Source organism: Kogia breviceps, chromosome 4, assembly GCF_026419965.1.
Source record: "Kogia breviceps isolate mKogBre1 chromosome 4, mKogBre1 haplotype 1, whole genome shotgun sequence".
In the NCBI taxonomy this organism is placed as follows: Eukaryota; Metazoa; Chordata; class Mammalia; order Artiodactyla; family Physeteridae; genus Kogia; species Kogia breviceps.
This window is the reverse complement of record NC_081313.1, coordinates 147,123,405-147,135,039: the sequence shown is the minus strand read 5'-3', so window position 1 is coordinate 147,135,039 and position 11,635 is coordinate 147,123,405. Positions and strand designations below refer to the sequence as shown.

The window sequence follows — 11,635 nt, the reverse complement described above, 5'->3', positions numbered from 1 at the left end:
CTTTTTTGAAATCTGGCTAAGGAGATGTTTTAAGTGAGGCTATTATGTGATTTTCAGACACCACCATATGTCATTGACTATATACTATCCCATTACAGGAATAACTTCCAGTACTCTTACTGACTACTCGACTGACTTAACTAGCGCAAGACACAGAAGCATAAGGACAAAAACCACCTTACAGTACAGCCATGTCTTGCACTTCACAGCTCTCAAAGCATGTGCATTTGAAGAAAAAAAAAAGAACTGAAAAGTATAAAACCAGAAGCTTTTCTGTGGAAAATTATTTCAATCATCAGGCATGTGAAAGAGAAGTCAAAGATTCAGTTCTCATCAATGCTTCGTCAAAACGGAAATTTTCTTCTGTCAAGAATATACTCCAGGGGCTTCCCTGGTGGCACAGTGGTTAAGAAGTCGCCTGCCAATGCAGGGGACACGGGTTCGAGCCCTGGTCCGGGAAGATCCCACATGCCACGGAGCAACTAATCCCGTGCACCACAACTAGAGAGCCTGCGCTCTAGAGCCCGTGAGCCACAACTACTGAGCCTGTGAGCCACAATTACTGAAGCCTGAATGCCTAGAGCGCGTGCTCTGCAACAAGAGAAGCCACCTCAGTGAGAAGCCTGTGCACCACAACAAAGAGTAGCCCCCACTCACTGCAACTAGAGAAAGCCCGCACACAGCAACCAAGATCCAACACAGCCATAAATAATTAAATAAATAAAAGAATATACTCCATCAGTAATGTGTGTAATGGAATGGTGTGAATGAGTATTTTATCAGAATTCCTGTAATGCACAAACCTATAGCAGTACTGAAGTCAGTAATGCATTTATAATAGTAAATATTTATGAGGAAGTAATCCATAGAGATTTTCTCAAAGTTAACAATGAAAATTAATGTGACATTAACAATAATAAATTGTGAAGCTGAAATAAACTTTTCTAAACTATTAATAACTAAAAGCAAATTCTAATCAACCATGTTAAAAGTAATCTATGTCTATAAACAACAAAGTTTATTTCTTAAAGTTTTATTTCTAAAATACATAAATTGTCATATGAGGAGGCAGTAAAAGAATTTATAGCTAGGGCTTCCCTGGTGGTGCAGTGGTTGGGAATCCGCCTGCCGATGCAGGGGACACGGGTTCGTGCCCCGGTCTGGGAAGATCCCACATTCCGCGGAGCGGCTGGGCCCGTGAGCCACGGCCACTGAGCCTGCGCGTTCAGAGCCTGTGCTCCGCGGCGGGAGAGGCCACAACTGTGAGAGGCCCGCATATCACAAAAAGAAAAAAAAAAAGAATTTATAGCTAAAAGAGTGGGGAAAAGTTTTATACAGACACATCTGGCAGTAGTTAACTTTTTTTTGTTTTGTGCGGTACGCGGGCCTCTCACTGTTGTGGCCTCTCCCGTTGCAGAGCACAGGCTCCAGATGCGCAGGCTCAGCGGCCACGGCTCACGGGCCCAGCCGCTCCGCAGCCTGTGGGATCTTCTCAGACTGGGGCACGAACCCGTGTCCCCTGCATCGGCAGGCGGACTCTCAATCACTGCGCCACCAGGGAAGCCCGGTAGTTAATTTTTAAATGTAATTTTTCTAGATTTTGTGACACCTATAGTATTGATATTTGAAAGCATTTAAAAAATTGTAATTTGAAGATTTGTTACTGCCAGGTAAAATAAAATAGTTTGAAGCAAAACAACGTTTCCACTGAGAAAAACAAAAAATGCCAAATAAAATAGACAGCCTTCAATCAAAAAGTTCTAGACATACCAAGAGATAGAATCATATGACAAAAATTTTAAGAAAAGAACAGATAATACAAAAATATTTATATAAGATACTGTGTATCTTTATCAGGAAAAGTCTTTATCAAGAAAAGACTTTAAAACCATCAGAAATAATATTATATTTTATTTATTTGTATATTTTATTTATATATAGACATTTATATATTTATATAAAGAACTTAAAGATAAAGCCCTAGTTAAGGCAGTGACAATAGCAGTAGCAGTGGGAGTGAAAAGAAATGCTTACATTCAAGCATATTTTGTCAGTAAAAGTCCAAGATCAAATGTCTGACTGCACACATGGGATGGATAGACAGAGTGGGAAAAATCAAAGTTAACTACAGAGGTTCTAGCGAAGATGGGGTTGCCATCACCCAACCCAAGGGGTTGCGATCATCCGCAAGGTCGAGGAGACTCAAAGGGAAGGTCATGCATGGTCAGAGGAAAAGTTAATTGGTGGGAAAATAAGACTCCCAGTCTCTCTATCTCCTTCTACCAGTTTTTTAAAACATCTTTATTGGAGTATAATTGCTTTACAATGGTGTGATAGTTTCTGCTTTATAACAAAGTAAATCAGTTATATGTATACATATGTCCCCATATCTCTTCCCTCTTGCATCTCCCTCCCTCCCACCCTCCCCATCCCACCCCTCTAGGTGGTCACAAAGCACCGAGCTGATTTCCCCGTGCTATGCGGCTGCTTCCCACTAGCTATCTATTCCTTACACCAGTTTTGTTTTCCTGCTCATATACATAGCAGCATTTCATTCAAAAGGAAAGTCATTGATCTGACTGGTCAAAATAAAAAACACAGTTCAAGGGCTTCCCTGGTGGTGCAGTGGTTGCGAGTCCGCCTGCCGATGCAGGGGACACGGGTTCGTGCCCCGGTCCGGGAGGATCCAACATGCCGCGGAGCGGCTGGGCCCGTGAGCCATGGCCGCTGAGCCTGCGCGTCCGGAGCCTGTGCTCCACAACGGGAGAGGCCACAGAGGTGAGAGGCCCGTGTACCGCAAAAAAAAAAAAAAAAAAAAACACAGTTCAAGGCACATTTACAGTGGTTAGTAATTTAGAATTACTAACCACAATTTAGAAAGTCATGTTCCCAGTTTCCCTCTTCCTACACCGTGGAACACATTGGCCATTTCTCCAAAGCTTCCACTCCATAGAGCGGACCAGAGATGACATTAGCCCAGAACTGAGAGCTTGGCACGACATGGTGTCAGCCCCACCTAGAGCTCTGGCATAATTTATAACCCAACCCAGCTCTACACACAGCTCTGCATGGAATCTTGGGACTAAACTCAGCCATCATAATGTGATTCTGTTTTGCATTTGGTTTTCTTCCTTGCTTCACTTTCCCTGGCCACTCTGACAAACAAACTGTCAGGCATTCCTGGGCCACTCACTAACTTTATTCCATGTAATGTCATCCAGATTCCCAAGAAAATTACTAACAATAAGGAGGGAAATTGGGAACATGGTGAGTTTCAGATGCCTGAAATATACAGGTAATTGAATCCAGTTAAGTAGCAAATTATTTGGATCTCTAATATGCCAGTAGAATAGCAGACTAAGCTCAATTTAATGTACTCTTACTGGAGACACACGTAAACTCTGGGTGAATTTTGAAAAAGTGAAAAGCACATAGCTGAGATTAAAAGAAAGAAAGGAACACCTGCATGTTTCAGAAAGTAACAGAGAACTTAAATCTAGAGAAATAAGAGCGGACTGATGTCTATGGGTTCTGTTCCTTAGTATAGGCCTTACGTAAATAGGGGCTGGAGCTAGAAATCTCACATTACCTTGAGGCCAGGAATTTAGACTGAGGAAGGAACAATATTGAGAAGTTGGTACAGATATCCTACAGAAAGTTCATGAGGAACTGCTTAGTCCATTAAGAGGGCCAAGGGAGGTGGTGAGGAAGACTGATATCTCTTTAAACCCTTCAGGTACAGAAAACATCAACACCTCTGAAAAGTAGGCCTGTCCTTCCCAGAGTTGTGATGGCCAGCTTGTCACTAACCTGTAGGGCCCTGTATGGATCAGAAACTGCAAGGAGAGTAATTCAAAGAAAAACAGATGCAGGATGGCTGTGGCAATAAATCCTAGGACCCTATCAGAAAGAAAATTAAAACCACTCTGAAGGGAAATTTTAACAAACCAGAGCAGATAGTATCCTAACCAGAATAGAATAATAATTCTGAGGAAGTTACTTGAGTTATTTAAGTAATAGTCAATGCATTTCCATGGCCAGGCCCTTTTGAAGAATTCTAAAACATATACAAACAATTCATTTACATCTTATATATCCCACCATCCAGAGCAAAATTCACTTCAGAACTGTACTGGTGGAAACTGGGCAGCACTATGGAGAAAATACAAAGGTGTTTACCATCAAAAACCGTGAAGGGAAGAAAGATAATGTCGAATTTTTAATTATCCTGTGGTTTATTTAAATCTTTTGGAAACCTAAAATAGAGAAAACCTAGGAGGAAATGAAGATTTACATATTTAGAGGTTTATCAACTCATCTATCAAAGCTTTATTAATCTCTTCTTTGAATAACATTCCCGAGAGGTATAAATGTGTCCAGTGATAGGGTTGAATAAGCCTGAGAGAACTTCAATTGTTTCCTATTCTTGGTCAGCTATTAAGACCTTTCAGGAGCATCTTGATTTTCATGGCATCATCCAACAAAAAGCAGGATAGTTTACAGAAAGTCCTGGTCCACTTTTTGGCTTGCTTTTGTGTTTATGTTTTTGTTTTTTTCACATTGGGCGGTTCCATTAGGCTACCTATTGCAGACTCCCTCATTCATGTATGCATTCATTCAAACAATATTTACTGAGTTGAGATATTTAATTAACACTCAATAAATGATGCTTAGATGAATGAATGCGCTTTTTATCAAAGTAAGTGTTAAGTACTGAGAAAAATTACAGAATGTATGATCCCAGACCCACAAAAGCTTATAACTGTGTTGAGGATATAACATATGCTGAGGAAATAAGTAATATATCATATTGGACAGTTTCTAAGTTCAAAAATGAGTTCTTACAAATAATCAGAGCCTAAGGAGGACAAAGAAGGGGCAGTTCATTATGGGTTGAATCTATCAATAAATGTACATTTCAGATGAGATTTGAGATTGACCTTAAAGAAAGAAGAGGACTCAGCTATAGGAACAGAGAACAAAAAAGGCATGGTGATAGCATGTGCATAGATAGTGTGGCCAACATTTATGTTCTTCATTAAAGATAGTCAGAGATAACCCAAACGTAACTGTTTCCATGGGTCCATTCTCAGTATCCAAACAAAACGGCAAATCCTATCTTAGCAAAACTACTGAAAAACACAGTCTTTAACAAAGAGATTGTGAAGGAAAGGGGGAGAGAAAGGCTTGCATCCCACACCACACAACAAAACTTATTTACTTATTTGTCTAATTTTCTCCCTCTAAAAATTTCCTCTCCCTCTCTCTGTACGTCTCTCTTCTCCCACATCTGGCCACACTCTACCAGCCATCTTTCCAGATCTTTCCAGAACTCTCTATCCTAGTTTCATTGTGCCACATTTTAAACATCTCACAGGTCTCCAGGATGAATCCCCATCACTTATTCCACAAAGACAAACAAAGGACACTTCTCAGGATCACATTTCTTTGAAGGAAGAGTCATGAGGAGTGATTATAAATAATATAAGGTGGAGAGTAGTGACGTAAAATACCATTTTTCTTCTTAGAATGTGAATACAGGGAACTTTGGGAAACTAGAAAATCTAGAAAGGATTCATTGATAATTATTTATTTTCAATGAATGAAATAAAATGTAATAATACAGCTACACTCTGACAGGTGAACTTTTTCAAAAGGTGCTTTCACACCTTCACTATTGGGATGTGTTTGATAAACACATGTTTCCTTCTTTACTTTCTTCTTTCTTTGCAGATACTGGCACCAAACTTTCAAACAATACGAACCTTCCCATAAGTCCCTTGCCAGGCAAGATTAAGGGAAAACAATCCAAACAGATTTTTGAAGAAGATAACTGGTTGAAAGCACAGGAAAAGTGTTGGGTTTCTCTTTTTCATCAGTCACATAAAGAGTAATGTGGGAACTGGTTTAAAAAGTCTCTCTCCATGAGGGGCTAAGGTTAAGATTAGAACTTCTGAGGGCAGAAGAGCAAAACAACCACAACAATCCACGTATTTTCAAGAGCTGCCCTTTGGATGTGAGGGATTCATTTTTTGCACTATTTTTTCAGCAACCCAACTGGTGTCTTTATTAAATGACATAAGAGAATACAGTGTGGCCAAGAAGACTTAGATTTCCTTAGCCCCAAGTCAGATATTCTCAATTGACTGTCCACTCAAATTAAAAAGAGAGGGCTTCCCTGGTGGTGCACTGGTTGAGAGTCTGCCTGCCGACGCAGAGGACATGGGTTTGTGTCCTGGTCCAGGAAGATCCCACATGCCGTGGAGCGGCTGGACCCGTGAGCCATGGCCACTGAGCCTGTGCGTCTGGAGCCTGTGCTCTGCAACGGGAGAGGCCACAACAGCGAGAGGCCCATGTAACGCAAAACAAACAAACAAAAAAACACATTTTTTCAGCAACGGCAATAACGCGGTGACTATACTGCTCAATTCCTCACAGTGTCAGCATTAAATACATTAAAAGGGTCAGTTAAAATATCTGTCTGATTGCTTCTGACATAACCCCGAGATCTCTTTTGTTTCTGTACTGCATCAATTATAATGTGGAACATTAAGACACATCATTTCTAAACACTAACAAGGAATGTAGCAACAAGTGGCAGACAATCAAGGGGAATTTTGCCATAGCATGGTACTTATTCTGTTACAAGCAGGAATGCAAACCCAAAGGATGTAATTTAGAGGAAACTCTGTCCTGTCTATTCTCTAGGAACTAGAACAAGGAGACTGAGAGAAGATGATTCTGGGTAAATCAAACCGTTTTCTCCTAATTACAGCTGAATAATAGGGAGCAAACTCCCATGAAAGGTTGTGATCTGCTTGAAGAAAGCTAGGAGGTTGCCCTAGTTAGGGTCTTCCATATACAGTTATTCAAGCTCAGACTTGATCATCTGTCAGGGATGCTACAGTAGGGAGAGTTTCGCCATAGCTGTGAGACTCGGCAAGATCACTTCCAACTCTGAAACCTACAGTTTTAATTTAATCACCAACACCAGCCGTCATTAAGAGCGACCTCAAATAACTCCAAATCTGTTCATCTACTCACATATTCTTTACACAGTCAGCAGACCTCGAGTGATTACTACATGCCAGACACAGTTCTAAGACCCAGAATAAGGGATAAGAAAGGTAACAACCTCTGTCACTGTGGGACTTGAGTTCTCTGTGAAGACGTTCCTCTAAATACAGAGAGACACCAAATATAATATTTGTTTTTATTATTATTCTGGGAAAGAAGTAAGGTAATCTGATAAACTGGGACTAAGTTAGGCTAGTAGGACAATCAAGGAAAAATATCTTTAAGAGATGAGTGCCAAAGAATAGAAAGGAATCATTTATGGAAATATTTTCTGGAAATAATATTTCTAAAACATGGAACAGCAAATACAAAGGCTCTGAGGCAAGATGAAGCTTACCTACAATCAAGGAACAAAAAGAAGCTAAAAGGTTAGGTCAGGAGATAACCAAACAAATTTACACCAGCTGGTCCCTAACTTCAAGTCTACGTGGATATATTCTTGAGGTGAGTTAGACATATATATCATCCAAAAAACAAAAAATAGTTGACTCCAAAATTACCCTGGAAATTCTGAGTGAGACTCTTTACGAAGGCACAACCATATTAAAGATCACAACCATCATTCTCCAAACTCCACTCTGGCCATCACTTGCAGGCATTTAACGGGGGTGTTTCATATCCTCTCTAAACTATTGGGCAGGAAGAACAAACATCCCAGCACATCTGCACTGCGCACCTAGTGTCTCACAATTGAAAAGTAGCTGGAGCTCACCCTGCTGATGGCTTTGCCAGTTTTTTTTTTTTTTTTTTTTTTTTTTTACCTTTTATTAAGAGTCCCATCTCTTTTAAGAACTGGGATATATTTTTTGAGGGAAATAGACTATAGGAAAATTCAACTGACAGAGATCATACTGTACTTGACTTTTCTGTTCTTTGCTTCATTTATTTGTTGAGACAAATATCTCTTCTTAGCCTTTTTAAAATGGCTCTGTTCAATATAATGGACACACGGTACACTGCACATATTTAAAGAACACAATTTAAGTTCTAAAATATGCATATACCCATGGACCTGCCAACACAATCAAGAAAAGGAACATATCCATCACTTGCAAGTGTTTTTTTGGTTTTTTTTTTTTACGGTACGCGGGCCTGTCACTGTTGTGGCCTCTCCTGTTGCGGAGCACAGGCTCCAGACGCGCAGGCTTAGCGGCCACATCTCACGGGCCCAGCCACTCTGCGGTATGTGGGATCTTCACGGACCGGGGCACGAACCCGTGTCCCCTGCATCGTCAGGCGAACTCTCAACCACTGCGCCACCAGGGAAGCCCATTTGCAAGTGTTTTTATGCCTCATTCATAAAGCCCCCTTTTTTCCCTCACATTCCACCCCTCCACATCCCCAAGTGACCACTGACTGATATGCTTTGTATCGTTAGAGATGTGTTTGCATTTTTCTAGAAATTTATATAAATGGATTCACACAGTGAGGACTCTTATCTAGCTTCTTTCACACAATGTAATTATTTTGAGAGTAATTCATATTTTTGTGGCTATCAATAGTTTATCTCTTTACTTTGCTGAGGAGTGTTTCACTGTATGAGTATACCACAGTACGTTTATTCATTAGCCTGTTGATGGGTGCTCGAGGTTGTTACAATTCTATTAAAAAATGAAGATGCTATGATGATCCATGTACAAGCCTTTGTATGAACATATGCTTTCATTTTTCTTGCATAAATATCTAGGTGCAGAAAGGCTGTATCATACAGTAGGTGTATGTTCAACTTATAAAGAAAGAGCCAGGGGCTTCCCTGGTGGCGCAGTGGTTGAGAGTCCACCTGCCGATGCAGGGGACACGGGTTCGTGCCCCGGTTCGGGAAGATCCCACGTGCTGCAGGGCGGTTGGGCCCATGAGCCATGGCCGCTGAGCCTGTGTTCCGCAACAGGAGAGGCCACAACAGTGAGAGGCCTACATATCACAAAAAAAAGAAAGAAAGATCCAAACCGTTGACTGAAGTGACTGTACCATTTTCCTTCCCACTAGCAGTGTAAAAGACTTCCAGTTCCTACACTGCCTCACCAATACTTGGTGTGGTTGGACTTTCCTAATTTGAGCCATTCAATAGATGTGTAGTGGTATCTCTTGGGGCTTTCATTTTCATTTAGCTAAAAATTGATTACATTGAGCAACTTCATGTGCTTATTTGCAAGTGTACACCTCCTTGGCAGAATCTCATTTTAAATAATTTACCCATATTGTTAATTTTAAAAAATTTTTCTAATTACTGAGTTTTGAGAGTTATATACGTGTTGGAGACACAAGTATTTTCAGGTATATAATTTGTAAATATTTTCTTCCAAACTGTGGCTTCTCTTTTATTAATAATGGCTTCCAAAGATGAAACCCAATTTATCACTTTTTTTCTTTTATGGATCTTGTTTTTGGTGTCATCTCTAGGAAATCTTTGCTTAACCCAAGGTCAAAAAGATTTTGTCCAGGGCTTCCCTGGTGGCGCAGTGGTTGAGAGTCCGCCTGCCGATGCAGGGGACACGGGTTCGTGCCCTGGTCCGGGAGGATCCCACGTGCCGCGGAGTGGCTGGGCCCGTGGGCCATGGCCGCTGAGCCTGTGCGTCCGGATCCTGTGCTCCGCGGCGGGAGAGGCCACGACAGTGAGAGGCCCGCATACCGAAAAAAAAAAAAAAAACAAAACAAAAAATTTGTCCAAGTTTTTCGGTTTTGTTTTTTTTTGGCGGTATGCGGGCCTCTCACTGTTGTGGCCTCTCTTGTTGCGGAGCACAGGCTCTGGACGCGCAGGATCAGCGGCCATGACTCACGGGCCCAGCTTCTCCACGGCATGTGGGATCCTCCTGGACCGGGGCACGAACCCGTGTCCCCTGCATCGTCAGGCAGACTCTCAACCACTGTGCCACCAGGGAAGCCCTGTCCAAGTTTTATTAGAGATTTATTTTTTGATCTACATTTAGTTAATTCTTTATATGGTGTGAAGTAGGGATCAAAGGTCATACTTTGGCATATGGCTATCTAGACACAATATCCATGTGCTATGTGCTTCCAGCAGCATTTCTCAAGAAGACTATCCTTTCTCCTCAAAATTGGCTTTGCAGCTCTGTTGAAAAATCAATTGTCCTTATATGTGTGGATATGTTTCTGGGATCTACATTCTATTTGATTGACTTACTATATCTGACTCTTGGTTATAATATATTCTTTCACTGATTTCTTTTCACTTGCTCATGTAAATAGTCTCCCAGTAATATAGCCTTACCATTTTACTGGACATACCTAGGTATACCTGAAATGCATTTGATAAATCGATGGAACTTGCACTCAAACTAGGGTTACTTTCCAAAAACACTGAAAATGTTGAGGTGTAAACACGATGTCTTCTATAGCCTGCCTGCCTCAACCAAGTGTATGTTAACACATCCCCACGAGGTATTTTGCATGTGTATGGCGCTGTTGAGTCTGGGGAGTATGAGAGTGGTATGTCCTGTCTATCCCAAAAGATGATCATAGGACACAAAGGAAACATTAAGGAAATAGATAGGAAGAGTCAAATGCCAAATGTTCAAATATTTCTCATGTGTTTTTAATATTTACATTGAGATAAATAAGCAAATTATTGTAAAATAAAATACAAACATTTAGAGAATATTTCAAAATGCTCTTTATGGCCAGATGAACAAGATACTAGAAATAAATAGTGGAATTTTCTGGAACCAGCTTGTCTTTCCATTTTTTTAATCACCATTGAGTGATGGGGTTGTGTTTTATTCAGTCTATTGTACATGTGGGTGTGAAAAAGATACAACTTCTCTCAAAAAGAGAAACGAGCAAAGAATATATGTTGTCAACTTGTCTAAAACATTTCTTCATGTTCTGACTCATTTTTCTTTGTATTGGCATTTCAAGGGATTTTGTTTTTAAATTTGACTATTAAGAAACCTTGATAACTTCAGTGAAATCCCATGAAGATAATATAAACAACTGTAATGGAAAATGCAAAGATGATCATAGCAACCAGCACTGATATTTCTTGTCAGTGTTCTTTACAATTTAGAATAGTAACAAATCCCATATTAATTTGACTTTTTGAACTTTGGCCTTTACTTTGGTGGAAGAAGTTCCTTTCACTTTGCTTATTATCTGTTTGCAATTAAAAACAATTTATGGGCTTCCCTGGTGGCGCAGTGGTTGAGAATCTGCCTGCCGATGCAGGGGACACGGGTTCGTGCCCCAGTCTGGGAAGATCCCACATGCCACGGAGCGGCTGGGCCCTTGAGCCATGGCCGCTGAGCCTGTGCATCCGGAGCCTGTACTCCGCGCAATGGGAGAGGCCACAACAGTGAGAGGCCCGTGTATGACAAAAAACAAACAAACAAAAAAAACCAATTTATGACCGTACTTTGATACGATCATCTTAGAGTTGTATCGAGGGAGGATAGTTATGCAAATACGTATATATCTGTGGGTTCAAGGAAGTTTAAAGGCTTGATACTTGAATCCTGTGGAATGTAGCCTCCTTTCCCAGAGGGAAATGAACATATATATGTACTTAATGTAGTTTAAAATAAAGCAACACCTGTTCGTAGAG

General features: G+C 40.7%; 1 protein-coding gene and 1 long non-coding RNA gene across 6 annotated transcripts in view; one reads left to right on the top strand and one right to left on the bottom strand.

Annotated features, from left to right (window-relative positions):
- LOC131755486 (uncharacterized) overlaps nt 1–754 on the top strand; it is a 50,265-nt gene extending 49,511 nt beyond the window's left edge. Inside the window, exon 7 of the long non-coding RNA XR_010840353.1 lies at nt 99–754. This is a non-coding gene — a long non-coding RNA (uncharacterized lncRNA). The remainder of the gene's footprint in view (nt 1–98) is intronic.
- LOC131755773 (UDP-N-acetylglucosamine--peptide N-acetylglucosaminyltransferase 110 kDa subunit-like) overlaps nt 1–11,635 on the bottom strand; it is a 66,732-nt gene that overhangs the window by 5,321 nt on the left and 49,776 nt on the right. The gene's annotated exons all lie outside the window — the stretch shown is intronic.